The sequence below is a fragment of the Conger conger genome, chromosome 8 (genome assembly GCF_963514075.1).
Source record: "Conger conger chromosome 8, fConCon1.1, whole genome shotgun sequence".
In the NCBI taxonomy this organism is placed as follows: Eukaryota; Metazoa; Chordata; class Actinopteri; order Anguilliformes; family Congridae; genus Conger; species Conger conger.
In genome coordinates, this window is record NC_083767.1 from 32480686 (window position 1) to 32505312 (window position 24627).

A 24627-nucleotide genomic window follows, 5' to 3' on the forward strand; every position below is an offset into this window, starting at 1 on the left:
TCACTCAAGGTTCGACAATGTTATCAATACCCCCCTACCCAACCAATCCTTGTCTCTGCTGCTGGACAGTTATGATTGGCCAAACCTGTTGTCCTGAATTCTCATTGTCTGTAGCAGGTCACAGTTTTAACTTCAATGCACCCATAGTGAGTCAGTGGAATTGCACTTTATAACTATAATTGAGAACTAAGATGGGTTGCCAAGCCACCAGGCCGGTGCACTGATTTACCTGTTGCACATTATTCATAACATACCCACAGCTTGTGTTCGGCCCTTGGAGACCAGAATGTTTTTTTCTTCTGATGTGCGGAGCCTAAATGTCAAAGCCTTTGTTCCTGCTGTGAGGTTTTATGAGGTCAACAGTGATATTTTCAGGAGGCGCACCATAATCAAACAGTGCATCAGTGGACATCAGAGAACATAATTGAATAAATAAACAGCTAATGCAGAGAACTTGGAGAAAACTACAGGGTGGGCAGGTATTTACTTTTACTAAGCACATCATTAATCAAGTAAAACTGTTGATTATACAGTCAGCCCACCTCACTCGATTTGTTATGTCTGATTTGGGTGTTGAAATTTAAGGTGAAACTGAGCACCCAGCAGATCCATTGGTGCTCCAAGGGCAAGGGTTGCACAGAGTGCATTCAGCAAGTTCTTGCTTCCACTATGAGGCTTGCAAATTTATTTGAGCTCATTAAACAGCAACTCTGTGCAAAGTAAAAACTTCCTAGCATGAGTGCAAAATTAAGCTTCACACAATACCCAGTGTCCTCTTGTAAACCACTTTTTAAATTCTGTTTAAGAAACTAAAACCTCAATCACATCCTCATTAGTCTCCCTTCACTGAGATTAAATAGATAACTACAAATCTTGAAGCCAAACAGCAGTTTATCTGCAGTGGAACGAGAGGAGAAAAATACTGTTCCGTGAACCAGAAATGCAACCGGCACATGTTGTGTATATTTCTTTGAAGAAATACACTTCAGGTTGAGCTATTACAAGTCTTTATTTAGCCAAACTTCTCCCATTTCCTAACCATAGAAGGCAAAAAGTGTGTTTGGCATGCTTTCAGCAATCAGCACACAGTCAGCCTGCAATAACCTTTGGAAAAGCTAGTATTTGAGACGAGGAATATCTTACTGTCATACTGTTGTTAGCTGCAGTAAATCACAATGACATCTTGTGCATAATATATTTATTTATTTAAGTTCAGAAAGTATTTATTTTCTCCCTTGAGAAAACCTCTAATGACTATATAAATACTATCATTCACTTCAAGCAAGCATTTGGCTTTTTTTTGTCAATGAGGTACATTTATAAAATAAGGGAAAAACTATTTTAAAATGAAATCTGATTACCTTGTTCGGGAGTAATAATTAAAACATGAACTGTTAAAAAATATATAATATATGACATTTATCACATATCAACATATGTCACAAAAAACAAAAAGATCTTCCAATTGGGTCTTGAGATTTTTTTGATTTTTTTCACTTGTTGTGGAATTTGCCTCATTGTGTTCACTCAAAACACAAGTCAAATAAGACAAAACGGTTGGAGATAAACATCTCACTTCTATGGCAAAATGAAACTTTTCAATCAAAACCTAACAATCCTTTTTCAAAATGGCATTTTTGCCACAAAATGATACACACATGCACCATTTGAATTACTCTTTCAAAGCAGCAACAACACGCTGATGTACTTTCTGCAAAACACTGCTGTCTTTAGTACTTTGTACTAGTACCTTTTACATTTTCTCATACATGCTTCTGTGAAAGATTGTCCCAGTACAGTACATCTAATCACATTTCAATGAACACAAAAATAGAAAGGCTTCAGATAAAAATATATACAGCTTATTTTCTTTTTTGCCATTGCAGGTTTTTACAACAACAAATTAACACAAAGAAAAGTTGAATTACAGTACAGTAATCAATACAATATGTTACTGTAAACTCGCGGAACCAAAAATAATGACGTATTAATGTAAGGGATTGTAAGGGATGGTTCTTTGCCATCTTGTCAGGTGCTGACAGGTGGCCAGCTCCATCATGAGTTCTGACAGCACATGCAGCCACACATATAAGAATTGTTGTTTCATTTTTTAATTTAATTTCTTAAAGCAGGGAAAATGTATATCATGTAGCAGATACAGTATTATAAATGATTGAAACGCAACTTAGTGCTGGACAATGTTTCAATTGTTTAAAGTGCCTTATTGCTATTGTTCATAGTGTAATAGTCGTATAATTTAAAAGGCCGGCTTGCTTTTTCTTTGGAAAAAAACGACCCACCCCTTCTAGTAGGCTGGCTACAGCCCTGGTACAGTCTGCTTTACAGGGCCCTGTGATGATAAGTGTGTGGTTGGTTGCAGCCTGGCAAAACGTGCTTGTAAAAAGCCATGGGGTTGGGGAGAGTGCGGTGGTGGGAGTTGAAAAGTTTAGAACACTGTAGGTGCTGTTGTGGACAGTTTTTCCTCATTTACATTTCAATGTGAAACCTGCTTGTTGACTTGGTGCTCAGTGACTACAGCTGCAACCCCCACCCTCACTCCAGATCTGCCCCTCCCTCAGCAAAATCCCCCCCCCCCCCCGTCTTTTTTTTCTCAACTCATGTTGAGGCCACTGTGTACTTGGTGTCTGTGTGTGTGTGTGTGTAGGTGGGGGGGTGGTGTCGACTGGGGGAGGGGGAGAGGGACAGAGAGCGGGGGGGGGGCTTCAGTAAGGGAGAAGGGGGGAGCGAGGGGGCAGAGGGACCCATTGAGTTTGTGAAGCCAGGCAGAACACTCAACAGGAAGGAAGGAAGAAGCGGATCTCTTTGCCACCATTGTCTAGGTGACAGGGCCTCAGAGGCCAAAATGACCGCTTAGTCTATAGGGTGCACTCCGCCGTCCTCCAGAGAAGGAAGGCTGAGTCTGAATGAGGATTTATGCTAATAAGCACCCTTTATTATGATCATTATTTTATTTCCATAAGGCATTTAGCATAAACTCTAATCCCAAGTCATTTGTCCAGTTAACTTAAAAAAATATATATATTTTTTTACATAAAACCCATTTGTACAGCAGGTACTAAAGTGATTCAGTTTAAATACCATTAACTAAAGAACAACAGCAGTGCTGTTCCCACATGGGAATCAGTCCTATAGCTTAGGTAAACCTGTTCCCTAACCACTGCACTACACTAACACCCCATTATTATTTTTAACTTAAGGAATTAACGACAACAGTGTTCTGACATTGTTTGCTTATGGTAAGGTGAATCGGGTGATCTGGAGGTCCTTGATCTTGGGATTTTGGCCACAGTGCACCAATGGGACGAGGATTTCAACGCTCAATCATGTTGTCAGGGTCAGTCATTCATATATAGGCTCAGCACTGCTTTGCATAGGGCCTCTCATTGCAAAGGGGGCTCCACCTGGTGTCCTGAATCCTCAAATCCTCTGTTGGTAACGTAATAATAACGTGATAAAACTGATCTGTTTTCTAATTTATTTAAAGTACTGTGCAAAGGTTTTAGGCAGGTGTGAAAAAATGCTTTCAAAAATAGAAATGTTAATAGTTAATTTTTTATCAATGAACAAAATGCAAAGTGAGAAGACAAATCTAAATCAAATCAATAGTTGGTGTGACCACACTTTCCCTTCAAACCAGCATCAATTCTTCTAGGTACACTTAAACAAGGTCAGGGATTTTGTAGGCATATAGTCAGGTGTGTGATTAACCAATTATACCAAACAGAAGCTATTGATCATCAATTTAATATGTAGGTTGAAACACAATCATTAATTGAAACAGAAACAGCTGTGTAGGAGGGTTAAAACTGGGTGAGGAACAGCCAAACTCTGCTTCCAAGGTGAGGTTGCTGAAGACAGTTTAATGTCAGTCATACACAATGGCAAGACTGAGCACAGTGACAAGACACTAGGTACTTATACTGTATCAGCAAGGTCTCTCCCAGGCAGAAATTTCCAGGCAGACAGGGGTTTCCAGATGTGCTGTCCAAGCTCTGTTGAAGAAGCACAAAGAAGTAGCTAGCTGAACCAGCTGACTATATAAGCTGGTCAGCAGGAAAACAGCTGGTTTTACACAGCCTGAGCTGTTTTATACAACTAAAAACAGCTCAGGCTAGTTTAAGCTGGAATTTTAAGATGGGCGGCCATTTTCCGCAAGGTCATGCTAGCTTGAAGAGTTTCACAGTCAATACTAAATACTAAATATCTACTGATAATCCCACATATTATCATCTGAAATTATATATGTTATGATTTGTTCACAGTTAAATGCATGACAGTATCATAAAAAAAAAGAAAAAGAAAAACTTTACATTGAATGGAGCACTAAATTGACATGAAAGTGGTCCATTGAAATCTGAGGTAAAAGAAAGGGTGTGTATGCGGGTATGCAACATGACTGACAGCACGGTAGCTTGTTTGGGCAAAAGCATTGCGCAACTACAGACCACTTTTCCCTACCTCGAGGGGCATGTATGATTAATCATGTGTGAATATGTAAGTGATGGATTTAAGTGCAATTGACTTTGGAGATTCCTGTTGGGATGTGACAACATGAGGAAGACAACAGTGTTGATGTAAGCTGGCCATCATAAGGCTCAGAAATTAAAATCAATCAATCAGGAACACTGATCGATTGCCCAAGTCAACAGTTTGGCTCATTGTTAACAAGATAAAAACAACCGGTGAACTCAATTATGTCAAAAGACCTGGTAGACCGAGGAAGACCACTGATATGGATGACTGATGAAGAAAACCCCCCTGACAACAGCCCAACAGATGAACAACACTCTCCTAGATGCATATGTAGATGTGTCAAAGTCTACCATACACAGAAGACTGCACCAGCAGGACTACAGAGGGTACATTACAAGAAGCAAAGGGGCGAGATTACAGTTTGCTAAAAAGCACCTAAAAGAGCCAGTCAATCACCCGATCTGAATCCAATTGAACATGTGTTTTACATGCTGAAGAGGAGACTGAAGGCAAGTAGGAACAAGCAGGAACTGAAGACGGATTCAACCTTATTGTCATTCTATCTTTTAAGACTCAAAGTGCTAGAGTACAAAAACGTGTCACACTGTCACATATTGTACTCACTGCATTAGCCAGGTCAGAAAGTATAACACTAGTCAATATACTATAATGTAGATCTCCAAAATGTGTGAGCTAGGACACAAATTCAGAACAGTGCAATATATAAAAGTCCATATATATTTACAATATATTGCATTATATTCCAGCTCTGACAGATCCCATGAACTCCTCCCCTTGAATCCACATCCAACATTTTCGTTTTTTCACCATGGTACTGAATTAGTCAATTGCAAAAAAATAAAAATGTAACAGAGGCTAATTTCTGTGTTCCAACCATATAAATATGGTCAAAACGGCACTTTCTGGCTCCAGTGTCAAACAGAAGACCTGTTTATAATTTTGCTGAGTGTTGCAGACTGTGTGCCTCATGAACCAGTGGCGATGATCCAGAAAGTTCAGCACTGAAAATTAAAGCTAGTGCAGTAGTGATGGTTCTTCTGGAAAAAAAGGCCACTTTAGCATGAGTGGCTTCAGAATCCACAGATGCCATTCTTCAGCACACTGTCCAAAGTATAAAATCCAACTATGGTCAGCTTGCAATTACCAGCTACCTGCTGTTTCAAGCATAATTTTGTTGTTCACATTAAACATTTTTAATGACTGCCTTCATTCATACAAACGGCATCCTCCTTGGACTTGGAACGGACACAGTCGTTTCCAACTTGTTTGCTGTGGTTTTATATTTGAGACAGATTTAGCTTGTAAATCACCCGACTGCATTCCAGAGATGCTGCATAAAATCACAAACAAACGGCAGAAGAGAGAAAGAAAGAGAAAGGAGAAGATGCACCTCTCTTTTTTCTTTTGTGCGTGACAGCGTGCGTTGAAGGTTCAAGATGGCCGTTTGGGGCGCCTTTGGACCAGATGAAAGGGTGGCTCCGAACATCTGCGCACCAGTCCGAGCCCATCCGTTGCTCTCCACTCATTCCTCTTGAACCCCCACTATACTGACTGATGATAGGCCAGCTAGCAGCTAGCATTAACCTCCGACAAATCAAAATCTTGGAACCTGGCATCCTCAGGTGTGCTATCCAACCCCCGGCTCTCAGATGTGCTTTCATTAGCAGCCAAAAAATAAAATGCAAAACAATAAAACTGTAGCTTGTAAATGCTCCAACCAAGGTTTCTTCAGATAACCAACCAATGTATAACAAACCAACAAAGTCATAAAAGATAAAATACCTTGTGGACCACTGGGCTATAGTTTGTGCTTCTGTGTACCACACTTGATTTTTCACAGATGTTTCCCTTGTAGACTCATATAAACACTATCAATGTTGAAATAACACTGATTTTACTGTGTTGTAAAGTTCTCTAGCACCCTCAAGCAACCAACATATTTTGCACACACTAATGACCAACTGGGGTCAGAAACCCTGGTGAGACAAAAAAGTAAATGAGTGTTACAGAGGAAGAATTGTGTATGCAAGAAAGTGAAGGTGGAGGACGAGGAAGTGGAGGATGAGGCAGGCGAAGCTAACAGCTTTCTCGCAGCTCTGACAGCTTATTGTTATGTCCGGAAATCCAAAATGTTGACCATTGGGAGAAGGGTATCTGTGACATGCTGCAGAGACTACACATGATGGCAGCACAACTCTTACACCTCTCCCCAGTAGTTCGCCATGGAGTCCAATAGCCAACAAAAAGAAGTCAGAGCTGCTAGAAAGCTGTTAGCTTCGGCTGCCTCACCCTTTGCTCTCTGTCTCTCTCGCAATTCTTCCTCTGTAAATTCCGGTTCAAAACTGTAAGGTTGTATGTACTCTGCGAAGTCAGAGCTCAGGCTAGCCAGGTTAGGTTACGACATATTTGTATGCTAACATTACTGTGTTTTCTGAGAGTATCATGTGATCGCGTGGATGGGTGACCAGCCATAAACCAGTCTCTGCGTTCAAGGGTGGAGTTTGAGTGCCTTTTACCCTCTGGGAAACACAGACTGGACGGGTTTGCCCTTAGAAGTTTTACCCCATATTTAGGAAACTGAAACAAGCGTGACAGTGCTCCTTTAAGAAAAAGGGTGTTAGTTAAAATGTCATTAAACAAATAAAAGACATTTAATTTTCATAAATCACAAAAGTATATATCCACAGTATATTATGACAATTACAGCATATTTACTCATCAATGTCACCCACATTGGGTGGAATTGTCATGGTGGGAGGTTATTCCCGCTGTGGCCACGAGAGGGCCAAGGATCATTGGTTCCACCTGTTCCTTGTTAGCACCAGAGGAATTACCTCCCTGAGAGTATTTAAGACCAGCGGGTACTATCTTTCAGTGCTTTTGTGTTCAACCGTACGCCCTTGGCACAGAGCCGGTAAGAGCACCTGGTGGACTCTGCACGGATACGAGTCGGGTTCGGTGCTGGTGGTTTATTAGCTAAAAAAGGGTATTTATGAGAAAAGGTAAGGAAGGCGTTCAGCTGAGAGTGTTTATGTGCTGTCGCCTTCCTCAAGGGTTTTGTTTTTCTTTGGTCTCGTGTGGGTCGGCGGTGGAGGGACGGTGTCCCCGGTGCATGTGTTTTGGTTTGCGTTTTGTCCCGAGCTGCGTCTCGAGGGTTTTTATTTTTCGTGCCTGGTCTTTTTCTCGCCAGGTTGTATTTTATTTTGGTTTATTGGTCTGTGACCATTTGTGCCCAGCTATTGGCACATTTCCTGAAGTTATTGGTTCGCCCTGTTTGTTAAGGGTTGTTTTCTGTTTCCCCTTTTATAGGATTTGTGTTATTTTCTTTTCCGGGAGAAGTCTTCCCGAGGCTGTGTACCCCTATCTCGGTCTACTAGTCTAGAAGGGTTCTAGCATTGGTCGCCCCTGGCTCTCCGCCCCGCTCGCCACCCTTACAGAACACAAAAGCCACCATGGAGAGACCAGCGACCGGTTCAGGGGTCGAGATAGGAAGTTCCGCGCTTGAAGCTGTAATAGCCGCTCAACAGGCTGCTTTAGCGAGGCAGGAGCAGGCGCTGCAAGCGCTGCACGCACAGCAGGCTGCTACTGTAGAGCAGCAAACGGTGGTATTTCAGCGTCAGGATGAAATCCTGGCCAGGCTAGGTGGGCAGCAAGATGTGCTGATGGGGCTCGCCGATAGTTTTCGGCAACTGGCAAGCAAGTTCCGCTCAGCGCAGGCACAGGCGCCAACCCCCGACAACCCCCAACCACTCCCTTCTTCCCTACCTATGGGATCCGCTTCCCAGCCCATTACACAACTAATAAGGGAACCCAAATTACAGCTGCCGCTACGGTATGGGGGAGAGGCGGGTAAATGTAGGGGGTTTCTTTCCCAATGCCTAATTTTTTTTAAAGCCCAACCCTCACGGTTCTCAACGGATGATTCACGAATAGCGTTTATTTTATCCCTATTGACCGGGGCCGCGCTGGCCTGGGGGCACAATCCCCGTTAATGAGCAACTCCCAGCTTCTTATGCAGGAGATGACACGGGTATTTGACCACAGCGTCACGGGCAAAGAGGCGGCGGCCCGCTTGACGTGGATGAGGCAGGGAGATCAGAGTGTGGCCAAGTTTTCGGTGGCATTTCAGGCTCTGGCAGGGGAGACGGGGTGGGCTGACGAACCGCTCATGACATTATTTACATGCGCGTTGTCAGACCCGGTCAGGGACGCGCTGGCCACAGTGGAGCCACCGGGGAATTTGGGGTTGCTTATATCTACGGCTATTCGCATCGACAACCGGGTTCGGGAACGTGAGCGAGAGAGAGCCAGCAGGATAGGTTCCGTCTTCCCCAGGTCAGGGTACAGAGACTGGGGGGAGACGGGGGGTACATAGCAAGGAGGAACCTATGCAATTAGATACTACCACTCTAGTGCGCCCTAGAGGGCGATCCGGGAGAGAATGGCTGTGCTTCTTTTGTAAGCGACCAGGGCACTTAATAAGAAACTGTCCCGACCGGAAAGCAAGAGCAGTCTCACTAGTGGAGCGAGAGTCACTAGTGGGACCGAGTGCAGGTGTTGGCTTTCACACAGTACTTTCCGTCGAATTGACATGGAAGGGGGCCACAGTTAGGACAGACGCTTTTATCGACTCTGGGGCGGTGGACAACTTTATTGACCATCAGTGGGCTGAGCGAAACCATCTGCCGGTTCGGTCGATTCCGCAGCCTCAAGCCATCACGGCACTTGGCGGCCGCCCACTGGGGTCCGGGGTGGTACGTCATAAGACTGAGCGAGTGGTTATGCGTATCCCATTTCAGGGGCACCGGGAGCGTATATATTTTTATGTGGTGGAATCCCCGGTTTATCCGATAGTCTTAGGACATGTATGGTTAGTAAAACATCAGCCACAAATAAACTGGGGTAACCGGAGTAACCCGGTGTCCCAGTGGGGTCCGCAATGTGCTGCACACTCCGATCATACATATAACTCCTCGATGCCCCCTTTCGAAACTGACATAGGGTCCGAATTGGACGAAGAGGAGGTTAGGGAGCCCCTTGATTCTAGTGTCAGGGCGCCGAAGGAGGAGGAGCAGGAGGGGAGTCTAGAGTGGGACTCTGTGTATGACTGGAATCGTCCTATTGACGAGGGGGAGGGTAGCGAGGGCTCTGATTGGGACACCGAGAGCCAGTTAATGACCACAGGGAGTGGGGGTGAAGAGCAGATAGTAGGGGCTATTGAATTTTCGCTACCTATCAACGTTCCTAGGGTATATGGCGAGTTGGCAGAAGTATTCTGCAAGCAGCGCGCGACCACGCTACCTCCGCATCGGCCGTACGATTGTGCGATCGATTTACACCCAGGTACACTTCCACCCCGGGGCGCACTCTATTCGCTGTCAGTGCCTGAGAGCAAGGCAATGAAAGAATATATCTGCGACGCCTTAGCCAATGGTTTTATCAGACCGTCTTCGTCTCCGGCTGGAGCGGGATTTTTTTTTGTTAAAAAGAAAGACGGAAGTCTAAGGCCATGCATTGATTACCGGGGATTAAATTCTATCACGGTTAGAAACAGATATCCTTTGCCACTTATGAACTCTGCGTTCGAGCGCCTGCAGACGGCGTCGGTATTCACAAAGCTAGATCTCCGTAATGCCTACAATTTGGTACGCATAAGGGAGGGCGACGAATGGAAAACCGCATTTAACACGCACTCTGGCCATTATGAGTATCTAGTCATGCCATTCGGCCTTACCAACGCTCCCGCGGTGTTTCAGGCATTAGTCAACGATGTGCTCAGGGAGATGCTGGAGAGGTTTGTATTCGTCTACCTGGACGATATCCTGATCTTCTCCGCCACTATCTCTGAGCACATTCGTCACGTGAAACTAGTGTTGTCGCGTCTTTTGGAGACTCGCCTTTTTGTTAAACCGGAGAAGTGCGTGTTTCACGCCAATTCTGTGTCATTTCTCGGTTTCATCGTATCTGCAGGTAAAACGGAAATGGACCCAACTAAAATCTCTGCCGTTAAGAACTGGCCTACCCCGGAATCTGTCAAACAAGTGCAGAGATTCCTAGGCTTCGCCAATTTTTATCGTCGGTTTATCCGTAATTTCAGCACAGTAGTCGCACCCATCACTGCGCTCACTAAGAAGAATGCCCAGGCGCGTTTTGTATGGACAGCTCGTGCAGAAGGAGCGTTCGTTGAGCTAAAAAAGAGGTTCTGTTCAGAACCGATTCTGATAACCCCAAACCCGTCCCTACCATTTATTGTAGAGGTTGACGCCTCCGAGCTGGGGGTAGGGGCTATTTTATCTCAACGCTCTCCTCAAGACCAAAAGGTGCACCCCTGTGCGTTTTTCTCGCGGTCGTTGTCCCAAGCCGAGATAAACTATGATGTGGGAGACAGGGAGCTGCTAGCAGTGAAACTAGCCTTGGAGGAATGGCGGCACTGGCTGGAGGGGGCGGAGCATCCGTTCACGGTGTGGACGGATCATAAGAACTTAGAGTATATTCAATCCGCTAAAACCCGCAACTCGCGCCAGGCCCGCTGGGCACTGTTATTTGCGCGGTTTTGCTTTACAGTAACGTACCGCCCCGGATCCAAGCACATCAAGCCAGACGCGCTCTCACGGGTTTTTGATAGGACGGACAGGGATCATGAGCCTGAACCCATTCTGTCAGGGGTTAAAATTGTGGCACCTATTGTTTGGGAGGTGGAAGCGGCAGTGCGGAGAGCACTGCTCCAACAGCCGGATCCAGGGGGGGGTCCACCTAATTGCCTCTTTGTGCCGGTTGGAGTCCGGTCCCAAGTGCTTCAGTGGGGACACGCCTCACGGCTGGCGGGGCATCCCGGGGTCCACCGCACCAAAGATTTGGTGTCCCGACGGTTCTGGTGGCCCGGGATGGAAAAGGATGTCCGTGGTTTCGTGGCTGCGTGTCCAGTGTGTGCACGCAGCAAGGGCTCTCACCAACCGCCATCAGGGCAGCTACGCCCGTTACCCATCCCTAAGCGCCCCTGGAGTCACGTCGCGCTAGACTTCATCACAGGTCTGCCACCATCGGAGGGTAAAACGGCCATTCTAGTGGTGGTGGACCGTTTTTCCAAGGCGGCTCACTTTGTGGCACTGCCTGGATTACCTTCAGCAGTGGAGACCGCAAGATTGGTGGTAGACCACGTGTTCAGACTTCACGGTCTGCCTCAGGATGTGGTGTCTGATCGCGGCCCTCAGTTCGCTTCCCGGTTCTGGCGGGCGTTCTGTTCCCTGTTGGGCGCTTCGGTGAGCCTGTCATCTGGTTTCCACCCAGAGACTAACGGGCAGACAGAGCGTACAAACCAAACGCTCGAGAACACGCTCCGGTGTCTGGCCATGGACAACCCCACATCATGGAGCCGTCAGCTCACGTGGGCGGAGAACGCCCACAATACATTACAGAATGCGTCCACAGGCCTCTCGCCGTTCGAGGTACAGTTTGGCTACCCCCTGCCACTGTTCCCGGAGCTAGAGAACAGGGGCGAGGTGCCCTCTGCCGAGGCCTTTGTTCGGCGGTTTCGGGCCACGTGGAGGAAGGTGCGAGTGACTCTTTTAAAGGTTACGGCTAACCAGAAAAGGCTGGCCGATAGGCGTCGCCGGTCAGCGCCTTGCTATAGGGTGGGGCAGCGGGTATGGCTGTCCACGCGGGACCTGCCATTGAGGGTCGAGTCGCGTAAGCTCGCCCCTCGTTACGTGGGACCATTTAAAATCATTCGGAGGATCACGGTGCGCCTCCAGCTGCCCCGCTCTATGAGGATCCACCCAACATTCCATGTCTCCCGTCTCAAGCCAGTGTCAACGAGCATACTGGCACCGGCGGAGGTCCCTCCACCACCTCCGCGATTGGTTGACGGGGGCCCGGTCTACACCGTACGTCGCATCCTGGCGGAACGCCGCGTGGGCAGAGGGAGACGATACCTCATAGACTGGGAGGGCTTCGGGCCTGAGGAACGCTGTTGGGTCCCCACTAGGGATATTTTAGATCCTGAATTGATTCGTGAGTTTCACAGGCAAGGGGCTGAAGGAGCGTCTGGGGCCGCTCCTTAGTAGGGGGGTCCTGTCATGGTGGGAGGTTATTCCCGCTGTGGCCACGAGAGGGCCAAGGATCATTGGTTCCACCTGTTCCTTGTTAGCACCAGAGGAATTACCTCCCTGAGAGTATTTAAGACCAGCGGGTACTATCTTTCAGTGCTTTTGTGTTCAACCGTACGCCCTTGGCACAGAGCCGGTAAGAGCACCTGGTGGACTCTGCACGGATACGAGTCGGGTTCGGTGCTGGTGGTTTATTAGCTAAAAAAGGGTATTTATGAGAAAAGGTAAGGAAGGCGTTCAGCTGAGAGTGTTTATGTGCTGTCGCCTTCCTCAAGGGTTTTGTTTTTCTTTGGGCTCGTGTGGGTCGGCGGTGGAGGGACGGTGTCCCCGGTGCATGTGTTTTGGTTTGCGTTTTGTCCTGAGCTGCGTCTCGAGGGTTTTTATTTTTCGTGCCTGGTCTTTTTCTCGCCAGGTTGTATTTTATTTTGGTTTATTGGTCTGTGACCATTTGTGCCCAGCTATTGGCACATTTCCTGAAGTTATTGGTTCGCCCTGTTTGTTAAGGGTTGTTTTCTGTTTCCCCTTTTATAGGATTTGTGTTATTTTCTTTTCCGGGAGAAGTCTTCCCGAGGCTGTGTACCCCTATCTCGGTCTACTAGTCTAGAAAGGTTCTAGCATTGGTCGCCCCTGGCTCTCCGCCCCGCTCGCCACCCTTACAGGAATAGAATAGGAGGAATAGCAAGCCGTAACACATGCAACCCGTGTGAGGTCAATATATAATGTTAACATTGTGATAAATTGCATACATCCTTGTTTTGGATGTGATAGGACATTGTTCTCTGATATTTATTTGTGAACTCATTCAGGGGAGTCAGTGACTCTATTCACAAGCTCTGTATTTGCTGCTGCTAAAATGTTCTACAGCCACAGTGCGACGGGTGCGTGGGGGTTGGACCCAAAATGCACGACTCAGAAACAAAAGTAATATAAAGACCCCTCAGGGCTTTATTTGGGACGAATCCCAGGAGAGTAGTCAACACAAGCAAAGTCCATACACGTAGATCCAGCCAAACAAAAAGTAAACAAACAAAAAGCACGGTGCCGAGGGAAGAGGCAAACTCGTAGTCGGTAGACGTGCAGGGAGGTCCGGTAGCAGGAGAGCTGTCAGCGGGGCAGATGAACAGACGGACGGCAGGCAGAGGCGTAGTCGTGGGCGAAGCGGGAGTCGAAACCATGAAACAATCAGCGAAGCAAAAGTACAAAAACGGTAGGCGAGGACGTAGTCAAAAAACAAACGATGGTCACAAAACAGAAATCAATAATCAATGGTCGTAAAACAGGCTTGGATCGTAACGTGTAATCAAAACAGTAAGTAATGCTCAAGAGTTGCGTGGTAAACAGAGGCAGACAATTTCGTAGTGAACAGTAGCGCGACTGGGCTATAAATGCGGGTATAGACAGGTGCAGACAATTAGTTAGAGCGTAGCAAGGAAATGGAAAACAGGTGTGATGGATGACAAGTTTAACAAGGAGATTAGTAATCGTTAGTAATAAACCTATCCTGCCCTAGCATTAGTAAATTAGAAGATGACATGCACGAGAAACGTAAGGTAACATGAACACATGATTAGTTTGTTAGTCTCTACCCAATCCTGATCTAGCGTTAGTAGTTTTAGTAAATAGACAAATGGAAACAATTAGGGAGTGAATGACAGAAGGAGAGAGAGAGAGAGAGAGAAAAGGCGGAACGCAAGGTTTGCGGAAAAACATGTAAAAGTGTATGCATAACAACGACCAGTAACGTAACAATAAACATGCATCAAAACATAACACAAAGCGAAACTAAGACGATAAACACTCAACATAACCAGGTAATATAATCGTACGAAAACATAACTAGACATGACAAGAAAATAAATCGTAATGAGACATAACTAAACATGACAAGAAAATAAATCGTAACGAAACATAACTAAACAACATGACGAACCTAGACTAACAAAATACATGATAAGACAATACAAGACTAATACAAAATGAATAAACATAAAACATGGCGAGACAGACCTGAAACGTGACACACAGAGCCACATACGTCCCTTACTTCATGCTACTGCCCAGAATCGTACAATTTAAACTTTTTCCCCACACTCTATTGTGCCATGTGCTGTAATACCACATTTCTAAATTTACAGTCAATGTTTTTATCTTAAACATTTGAAAAAATATACCCTCTGATATATTAATTAAGCACATGAATATAATCATTTTAATTTGGAACATAATTTTAACTGGGGGTATGATATCAGAAATCTGGTTTCTTATAAAGATTCCTTTATCAAGTTGCATTGGCAGAATGTATTGCTTTTGACTGTAGGATATGTCATCACATAATCATCACACCACTCCACATCACTTAAGGCAGAAACCCAAATTTTATTTTATTTATTTCTTGCTTGACAAAGTCAAGACATTTTGGAAGGATCAAATATATTACCATTAAGATATAAATAAAAGTATATATCTGTGTCAAATATGGCCCCCGTTGGTCACTTCAGGGTTAAGGATATGTAGAGGAAGGTCTACGGTCTGTGTTGACTGAGTGGACATCCTCGCCTTTTTCAGACCGTGACAGATTAAACGCGGTACGGCGGTTCCTGTTCGGTCCCATTTAGCACACATGCTTCCACTTTTGGGGCAACTGTTTTTTCATCCTTAATTTGTACAACTGCGCCTTCATTATGTTGCTCTCAGACTTCAGGCAACAAGTAATGTGCAACATTTTGTGCTGAAATTGTAGGCCTGGCGTGCAGTTGCTAGGTGGAGAAAGAGCTTCAATAGCAGTCCTTTCCTAGCCAGTATATCTGTAGGTCTTAGTAGAGCCTTTAGGCCTGGGCAATTCATGTCATTATGGGCAGGGACTTCCTCTGTAAGTAATGAATTAACTCAAGCTATTTCATTCTGCGATGGTTGTTGCCGGGGGAGATTGGTACGAAAGGGGTAATTATGTCATTGCCTATAAGGAGCTATTAAGTGGACAGACCTGGAATTCTCATCGCTTTAGTCAAACAGATTTAATGTTGCAGTTGAACAGTACTGCACAGTGTCTGCTGTAATTTGCATGAACATTTCTTTGAAACATTTCTTTGTCAGGTTAATTATTGGATATTTACAATAATTACTAAGTCTCACTGAGTTATATTTGTTAGTTTTGGTGAAGGGTTGAAAACTAGAAAAGATGACTTTATTAGGAAAAAAACTACCTCTAGTTCCACAGTATATCAGCAGTGATATTATCAAATAATAACTAATAGCAATAATAAATAATAACATCTCAAATCTCAATCTCAAATATTAATTAATGATGTGGGAATTTATTAGGAACTTAACCTCTGAAACATTCAATCTTTTAGAATCCATTGTTTTCTTAAAACTCAAACCATTTTTTCTGTTGTTTTTGTAGTTTAACACGGTAAAAGCTTCAGTGTTGAATAAACATTGAGAACAATCTATTAATATATAAATACTTTATATAGAGTACTGGACTCATCAGTCCACGTTCATCAATAATTTACAGTGTTTTTATTGAAAAGCAAGGAAGCAAATTTGATTTTATTACATTTTCCGGTGTAACCATCATTATATATGCAATATACTGTGGAATTTGAGAACTTTCCAACTTTCCCCATGCAGTAGACCCCCACATTAAGGAGATCAGCAGGCGTAAATATGAATGATCAATTAGTGTTAAAAATCACAGTATGTATACCAAGAACATGTTAACTACATGATTATTTATCATGGTACGTGCCTTCAAAATGAAGCGCTGCTTGTGACACCTAGAACTGAGAAACAGATCCATCAGTTTTCCATCTTTCGGAAAAAGTGTTCTGACTGACGCAGAACTCAAACAGACGGAGGTGCGTGGTGAGGCCACGGAAGGAAGTCTCCACTTTCAGTTAGGTCTTGTTTAGCATTTTGTGTTACTAGTGTACCTGGTGATTTTGGAGACATATTAATCCCAGTGAACCAACAAATCTGACGGGATGGGAGTGACCGATTGTGTCTGTCCCTGTCTTATTCGGGGCTAGTTATTAATGAAACACAGATCATGACAAAAACACCGTTTGGCAAGCTAATTCTGGTTAATGGACACATATTAATACATACAATAATCAAAGCCAGGACAAATAACGTTTATATCCTGAGTTGAAATCAAGGGAGAAAAGTACACAATGTCAGTTTTGTAAAGAGAGAGAGAAAGAAGTGCAGAATATAATCCTATTATCACTTTGTTGATAATAGGATGGGAGGAACTCTCTCCATGGTGAGACATGAGCATTTTCTCAATGGCAGATCAGGCTGCAGTAGAAGCGCTGCCAAAAAAACCTCTTTGCCAAACAAAGGGGGCAGTAGTAGGAAATAACACCAGTCCAGGCTTGTTTGACTATCTCCAGGGTTCATTCCAAGCAGCTGTAACCGGCTATAAGTCTTTAACAGGGACACCCCCTCCTTTCCTCCACCACTGCCATTTTACAGGCAGCCCCACTGCCGAGAGGAACTTCTACATTGCTGTTTGTACGGGATCTTTGCCAGTTGCCCAAGTTCAAAGTTTCCAGTAATTTGATTTAACCACTCTGCAACGTTGGATAGTCTGGGAGAGAGGTAGACTAACATAAAGTAATATTTCCTGATTTCCATCAGTTTCTTTGGGGTGCTGTGGGACAAATCGTCACCACCCCTTCTCTCTCTCTTTCTGAAGCCTGCTCTCTCTTTTCTCCTCCCTCCCTTCTGCTACTCAGAGCACACTTTTCATTTCGTTGACTTTCAGCCCCCTCAGACTCTGCTTCCCCGGCCTGCACTGTGGCTCATGTGTCCTGACACAAGGGGCTTCAAACTTGGAAGAAACTGTTTAGTGCTTGCGTGAGTCCCCTGCAGACCCTGTGTGTGGGTCCCTCTAGACGCTGTGTGTAGGTCCATAAAGACCCTGTGTATGAGCCTCCTCCAGACCCCGTGTGTGGGTCTCTCCAGACCCTGTGTGTGAGCCTCCCTCAGACCTTTTGTGTGGCTCCCTCCAGACTCTGTACAGATGCTGTGTGTGAGCAACCTGCAGACCCTAACGCCTGATTTATACTTCTGCGTCGAATCTACGCCAAAGTAGGTAGGTACTACCTACACGTAGGTAGCCACGTTCCCTACACTGTAGCCTATGGCATAGCCTGACGTGCACCTCCCCAGAAATGTTCCGCCAATGCGGAACGCAACAACTGTAATTGGTCCGCTTGGTAGCATTGCATTACGTATTTCCTGCTGCTCTGCCATTGATAAGTTTCAGTCACCTGTGGCTGTGACCGAAACTGAAGTCAGTTGACTTGATGCCTCGTTGCCTGATTAGTAATGTGTCCTTCAAAGGCGACTTCAGAGGTGCCTTCGCAGCACGCGAGTGAGGTGCACTTTGAAGGCAGAAAGATGTAAGAGTGAAAGTAATGCGATTACGTGATGCATAATTAGAAACAATATAGCTGGCTAGCTCACGGAGGCTAAAAACATTACATAGGTAATTGAATTTTGTTTAAAAAGTATAACTAAAACAAAATGTTGAGCTTGTTCTTGTTCTTTTACAGCTCTTTCACAGTTCTTTGCGAACTTCACCACTGTTTTCAGCCATCATTAGTTTAATGGAAATAAGAATCAGTTAATCACAAAGGATTGGCATATAATGCCTGGTGAAAACTAGCGTTTTGGCGGTGTAATTGCAGAGTGACACAGACACCCCAGTGCACAAGTATAAATGCTCACAACAGCGTAGGCCACTTGTGAAGGCTACGCCGTAGGCTCTGCGTAGATTCAATGCAGAAATATAAATCAGGGATAAGTATCGGACCCTGTTTGTGGGTCACTCCAGACCCCGTGTGTGGGTCCCCTGCAGCCGTTTGTGTTCCATCTTTGACCTCCCTCATTTTGCACCATAGCTACAAGCAACTGTACATGAAACTGTGAAACGCACACACGCATATCATCCAACACAAGAATGCTTGTTTTCAGTAGGTGCCAGTAATGGATATAAATTGACTTTGCATCTTTGTCTCTTTCTGAACACGGTGCAATAAATGTGTAAGTATTGCTTATGTTATGTTGCCAGTGTATTGTATATACTAGATGTCCACCATGATTGTTGTGGAATCTAGAATTATATTCATTTTTGGACACAGACACGTGTTTTCCTGGAAGCATAGTCAAACAAACCAAAGAGCCCTTCTGTGCTTTTTAAATGTGCGTGTGTCAGTCAAAATGACTCGTGTTTGCTTGTTGTCTTCCCAGGTTGTAGATCTTCTTTCTCCAAACATATTGGCATTGGTGGCAAAGTTCATGCAAGTCTCAGTTTGGTTAGCGCCACCTTGTGGTGTCCAACATTATTTACATTGTAATTATTATGTCTTTAATGTGCTTACCTGTCGGGTGTGGTGTTGACAGTGGAATACCTACAGAAAGCAGGGGAGACCCTTTTGGCTGCAGTGCGTTTCAGCATGTTAATGCATTTGGTTAAAGGTTTATTTAATGGAAGCCATGAGACGATAAATGTGCCAACATGTTCAATGCGAATGAGGGCCGTCAAACTGCCAGGCTGATGAAATTCCCATTCCGAGGTGGGTGGCAGGGAATCGGAATTGAGGGGGAGATTGTTGAAAGTCTGATACTAAAGTGAAGTTTTTGCACAGCAAATAAAGATTCCCTTTCAACATGCAAAACTTCCTCTAGGCCTGTTGAGCTAGTACAGCAGTGTGTGAACTGGACTGTTTAGAGCCTGGTGTTCTGCCGGTGTTTAAACTATGCCAAAAATGAGTTGCTAAGTGCATCATTCTGACTGTGTGTGTGAACAATTCCTTTTTTCCCAGGATGATGTCATTTGTGCAATTTTGTTTGCCTGTGATAAAAGGGGGGAAATGCCAGTGTTTTATGGTACAGTCGCTGTGTTTGAGAGTAGCCCGTATCCAGCGGCACTTCCGCAGATAATCTGAGCGGATCAGGAGACCGAGATAAAGCCTCCTCCAGACAAGTCCTGCTTTTAATCGCCACACTTTTGCAGCCAGGTTTTTGACTTTTGCGAGAGCACCAGAATGGCAGGGCAGTTTTATTTTCGGTCTTAAATGACCCACTCGAGTCCACCCTAGAAGAGCGCATGTTACCGCCAACTATGCTCATTCAACATTAGTGGCCATAGGATCAGGATTCACACATGCTATCCAGCTGACGGCAAACGTTTCCAGAATGTTGGAGGAAGATTTTATTTATGTCACCTTGTGGTTGTAAGAGCATATGATGACAAAAGTATTCCTTAAACAGTCTTAGAATATTTAATTGTTCCAAACAAATCCTTATAAAGATGGCCAGGAAACGTGAAACATTCATATATAGGGAATATTTATTGGGAATATTTAGTATTTTGGCAATGTTCTGAGAACCAATACATGTTATCTTTCACATTGGAAGTGAGAATGAGGTAAAATGCTGTCATAGCAGTGATAATGTACTACAAGAAACTGCACATATGCAATATATCTCCTGAGGTCAAATAGGCATGAATGTTTGGCTTATGTAATGCACTAAGAAAAGGGCTACATGGAGATTGGGTCCTTGGCTCCTCTCATTCGAGAGGTTTTGGCGATAGTTGTAATTAGAGTCATTTAAAGACCCTGACACTGTCATTTTAGATGAAAACAAATTCACAATAATCTCTTTGCACAAGACAAACATACAATTAGTGCAGTTAGAGTTGTCGTTGGACAGGGTTAGCATGCAGTAATTCAGACAGAGTTTTTTTTACTTCTTATGAAAAGGAGTAACTGAATGCCGCCGAAAAGTATCCCAAATGCATTTAGGAAGTTTAGTTTGGCTTCCAAGGAGGGAGAGACTCCATAGACACTCTGACCTGTATCATGGAGCAGAATTCAGTTCTGGTTAGAAAAAGGTTTGTGTTTTAGCAGGATGAATAATAACATTTAATCACATTTTGTCTGAGGCTTTGGCAAAAATGTCTCCATGTGGCCCTCTCATTCAAAAACCGCAGTAGAGTACTGCAGCTCATTTGTAAATTTGTGCTAATGACCTGGTTAGCAGCCATGTAACCTTGTCACTGTTGCCTAGTGGGTAAACCTCAGTAGTGTTGACTACTCTTAGTACTTCACTGGAAAACCTGAGTGAACGTGGACACTGGTGGCAGAGGTATTGGTGGGCCAGTAGGAGGCACTCTTCTCTGTTGACCAAGCATTTAAAATGTTCTTTGTGGTATAAACCTGGATTCTGTTCTTGAATTTGATGTTGACTGGTTGGTTTAGGGAGCCTGGTGCAAGTGTAGAGAGTTAGGGTTTAAGTGTACAGAGTTATAGTTGGGTTAGGGAGCGTAGTGTAAGTCTGAAGCAGGCTCAGAGGAGGAGATAATTACACCCTGGCAGGATGGCAGTTGGGTCTCTGGAACTGATTATTAAGGAGGAAGTCTGCAATTACACATTTTCCAGGGAAAACAGTAACTACTTCTGCATCCAGGCCTCACTAAATAAAAAAAATACAAGGGGGCCTGCCTGGCACCTCAGGCCACATAAATATCCAACATTCCTTTTTTTATTCTCCTGCTGTTCTGTGCTGAAAATTTCTACTAGGGAGGAAGTTTCCCCTGTGAAATTAGAGCTCTGCTTCCAGCAGTTTAAGTAATATACTATTGGTAATTGGGTGGCCAGACCTGGGTCAAATATGTATTGGAATTACTTCAACTGTTTAGATAAAGATGGGGGAAAATATTCCTCTAAATCCATGAAAATGTTATCAGAACTTGTTGACCACAATCTACAATCACACAAAATAAGAATTTTGCTAAAAAATATTAGAATGAAAGTAGATGTTGCTTTCGATATCATCAGTAATCTGCAGGACTTCTAACAATTTCTAAGTCAAGGAGCAACCTAGAACTACTTTATATTTGTGCACGAACTTGATGTCAACTTCTGTTCAAAATATGATAAAGATATTGACAACTGCACACATATGTCCTCAAGTGTCCTCCATGTTTTGTGTCCTCAAATACAAAACATCTGGATATCTTTTTGTCCAGGCACCTGAACGATCCAAAATGTTTATTTTTCTATTAAAACAGATTTTATGATACAACATTTTAAGAACATTAACCTTCACATGTGTTTTATTCACATATATGACAGTATGTTTTTATAAAGTATGCCTAAAGTGTCCAAAAAGCTCTCCAAAAAGGATCTCTCACTCTAATGCTTTCTAACCAAACTGCCTTACCTTTACAATGGAACTTTATTTCAAAATTATGTTGACCAGAACCACGTTAGCCCCGTTAGCCAGTACAATTACAGATTTATCTATAGCAAGCCCAAATCCTGTAATTATGAATTTTTATATTTTCATTCTGCTGTACGAACACTGCTGTACGTCACCTGATTATACCACATTATACCACATTATACCTTGTTGGAAAGGCTAGGAAAGCCCGTACAAGAACCATACCATGGTTTACATTAGTTTGGTATTGAAATGACCTTGCAATGCATTTATGCAACAATAAGAACTAGTTCCAGACGAGGTATAGTCCCGGCAATTATATATCGAATATGTCTGAACAGATTACAAAACCTTTTTCAGGGGTGTCACAGTTTTATGAAAACAAAATGTACAGTTTGGATCCAAAAGGATAAAAGAAGTAAATAAATAAATAAAAACAAAAATCATAAAAAGGACACAAGATAGGGAATAGTGACCTGATTGTGCTAATTTATCACTAAAGGCAGGTACATTCAGCCTCTTTTAGTATCATATCCATCACTAATTTCTTGAAGGACTCGATCGGGGTAAGGCAATCTAACTTAATTATATCCTGACATTTATTCCACATATAAGGTGAAAATGCGCTAAAACGCTTAATAAAAGTTCTAGTTCTGGGTGCCTCTAACGTAATCCAATCTTGAGATCTGATACGATGACTTGCGGTTTTGATGGAGAGAAGCCTGGTCAGGTAAAAAGGAAGTTTGCCTAGCAAGGCTTTATAAATAAATAGCATGCTATTTTGCTTCCTTCTACAATAAAGAGAATACCATCCTACTGAACTATATTAAGCACAGTGATGTATTCGGAAACCATCTCCTGTAATGAAGCGTAATGCGCTGTGATAAATTGCATCCTAGGGCCTTAAAGTACTGTTGGAGGCATGCCTGTACAGGACATCTCCATGGTCAAATAAGGGTAAGATTGTCACCTGCACAATCTTCTTCCTGTTGTCAAATGAAGAACAGGATCTATTTCTGTAATGAAACCTGATTTTGGTCTTAATTGTTTTGGACAAGTAGGCCACATGAGTTTTAAAAGAGAAATCATGATCCAGCCAGATACCTAACTATTTGTAGTACTGAACAGTCAATGAGGATATGGCAGTATTTGGCATAGTTGTATTCTGTGTAGAAAAGATCATGTACTTAGTTTTTTCAGTATTCAAAACAAGTTTAAGACCAGCTAGAACATGCTGTATATCATTAAAAGCTGATTGTAAGTAAGTAAGGGCCTGGGCGTCTGTTGGTGCTGAAGAGTAAAGCACTGTGTCATCAGCATAAGACTTAACCTTACAATTTGCTATCTTGCTAGCAATATCATTTATATAGACTGTAAATAAAATTGGTCCAAGTATGGATCCTTGGGGTACTCCTTTCTTTACTTTTGACTTCACATCCCCAACCATAATAGCTTGAGTTCTATTTGAAAGGTAATCCTGGAACCATGAACAGGCTAAGCTGTCACGTCCGATGGAGGACAACTTTTTTATTAAGATTGTGTGGTCTACTTTATCAAAAGCTTTTGCTAGATCAATGAAAAGGGCTGCATAGTCTTGCTTATTATCAAACGCTGTTACTATATCATTTATAGCCAATTAAGCTGCTGTAATGGTGCTATGACCAGGCCTGAAGCCAGATTGCTGTGGATTGACACGCATATCAAATAATTAGCAAAATAAACTTTTTTTTCTCCCAAACCGGAAATATGTTGGTCGGCTGGATGTGCAATAAAAGTGAGTTAAGAAAAAAAAAAGTGTTTATTCATGCAACTTCTGAATTGTATATATATATATTATTTTATACTGGAACAAGATTTTTTGATGTAGAGAAATTGTATGAAGGATTATTAGAATATGCCTTTATTGTAGCAAGGTAAGGGTTGTAAACTGTGAGTATGGCATGGGGGAGGGTAGAGTTTTAATGCCCTAAGGTTTTTTCAAGTAAGGGGCTGATAAGCATCTAAACTGTCTTTTTAACAATCTGGCATCACCGTTTGGGCTTTTATTATGTCACAGTTTTTTGTATGATATAAATATGAACGCAACAATACTTTGAGACCTCGACACCTCAACCACAAGAGGGCGAAGTAGATAGGGTTAAAATATTGGAGTCACATCAGTTTGAAATCGAATGCATCCACAGCATTTGCAGCCAATTTAATCGTGGTGAGGACTCAAAGAACAGCCTCAATGTTGTTTTGGCAACTCGCTTTCTAAGATTACCTCACATACTGGAGTTTGTGAACCTAAGAATCTTTGCATTTGCTTTTTTCTTTTTTTGCTTCACCCTTCTTCCACATAAAAAAATTAAACAGATTTCAGTTCTGTCTGCCAAGAGCTGGTTGCACTTGGTCACGTTGAGATTCTGCTCTATCTTACTGATTTTTTGAGGTCATCACTTGGCGTGACCACTCTTTTTCCACACGCCCAAACCTGGTGCAGGCCGAGGGGCTTTTGGCTGAGAAGTGGGTACAAATAAACCACAAATAAAAGCTGGCTGGCTGCAGAGATTAAAGGAGCTCTGGGCTAATTTGATTTACAATCCAGCGCATCCAAAGTTTTCCCCAACAGAGACGATGAGCTGAATGGCAGCACAAAGCAAACAGGTATCTGCCTCAGTGGAAATAAAAGAAGAAGAAGGCAGTAGCATTACACAGAGGCCTCCTGAATAAAAACACAAACCCTACCATTAGAGAGACGTGTCTGGACTGGACTGAAAGGAATGCC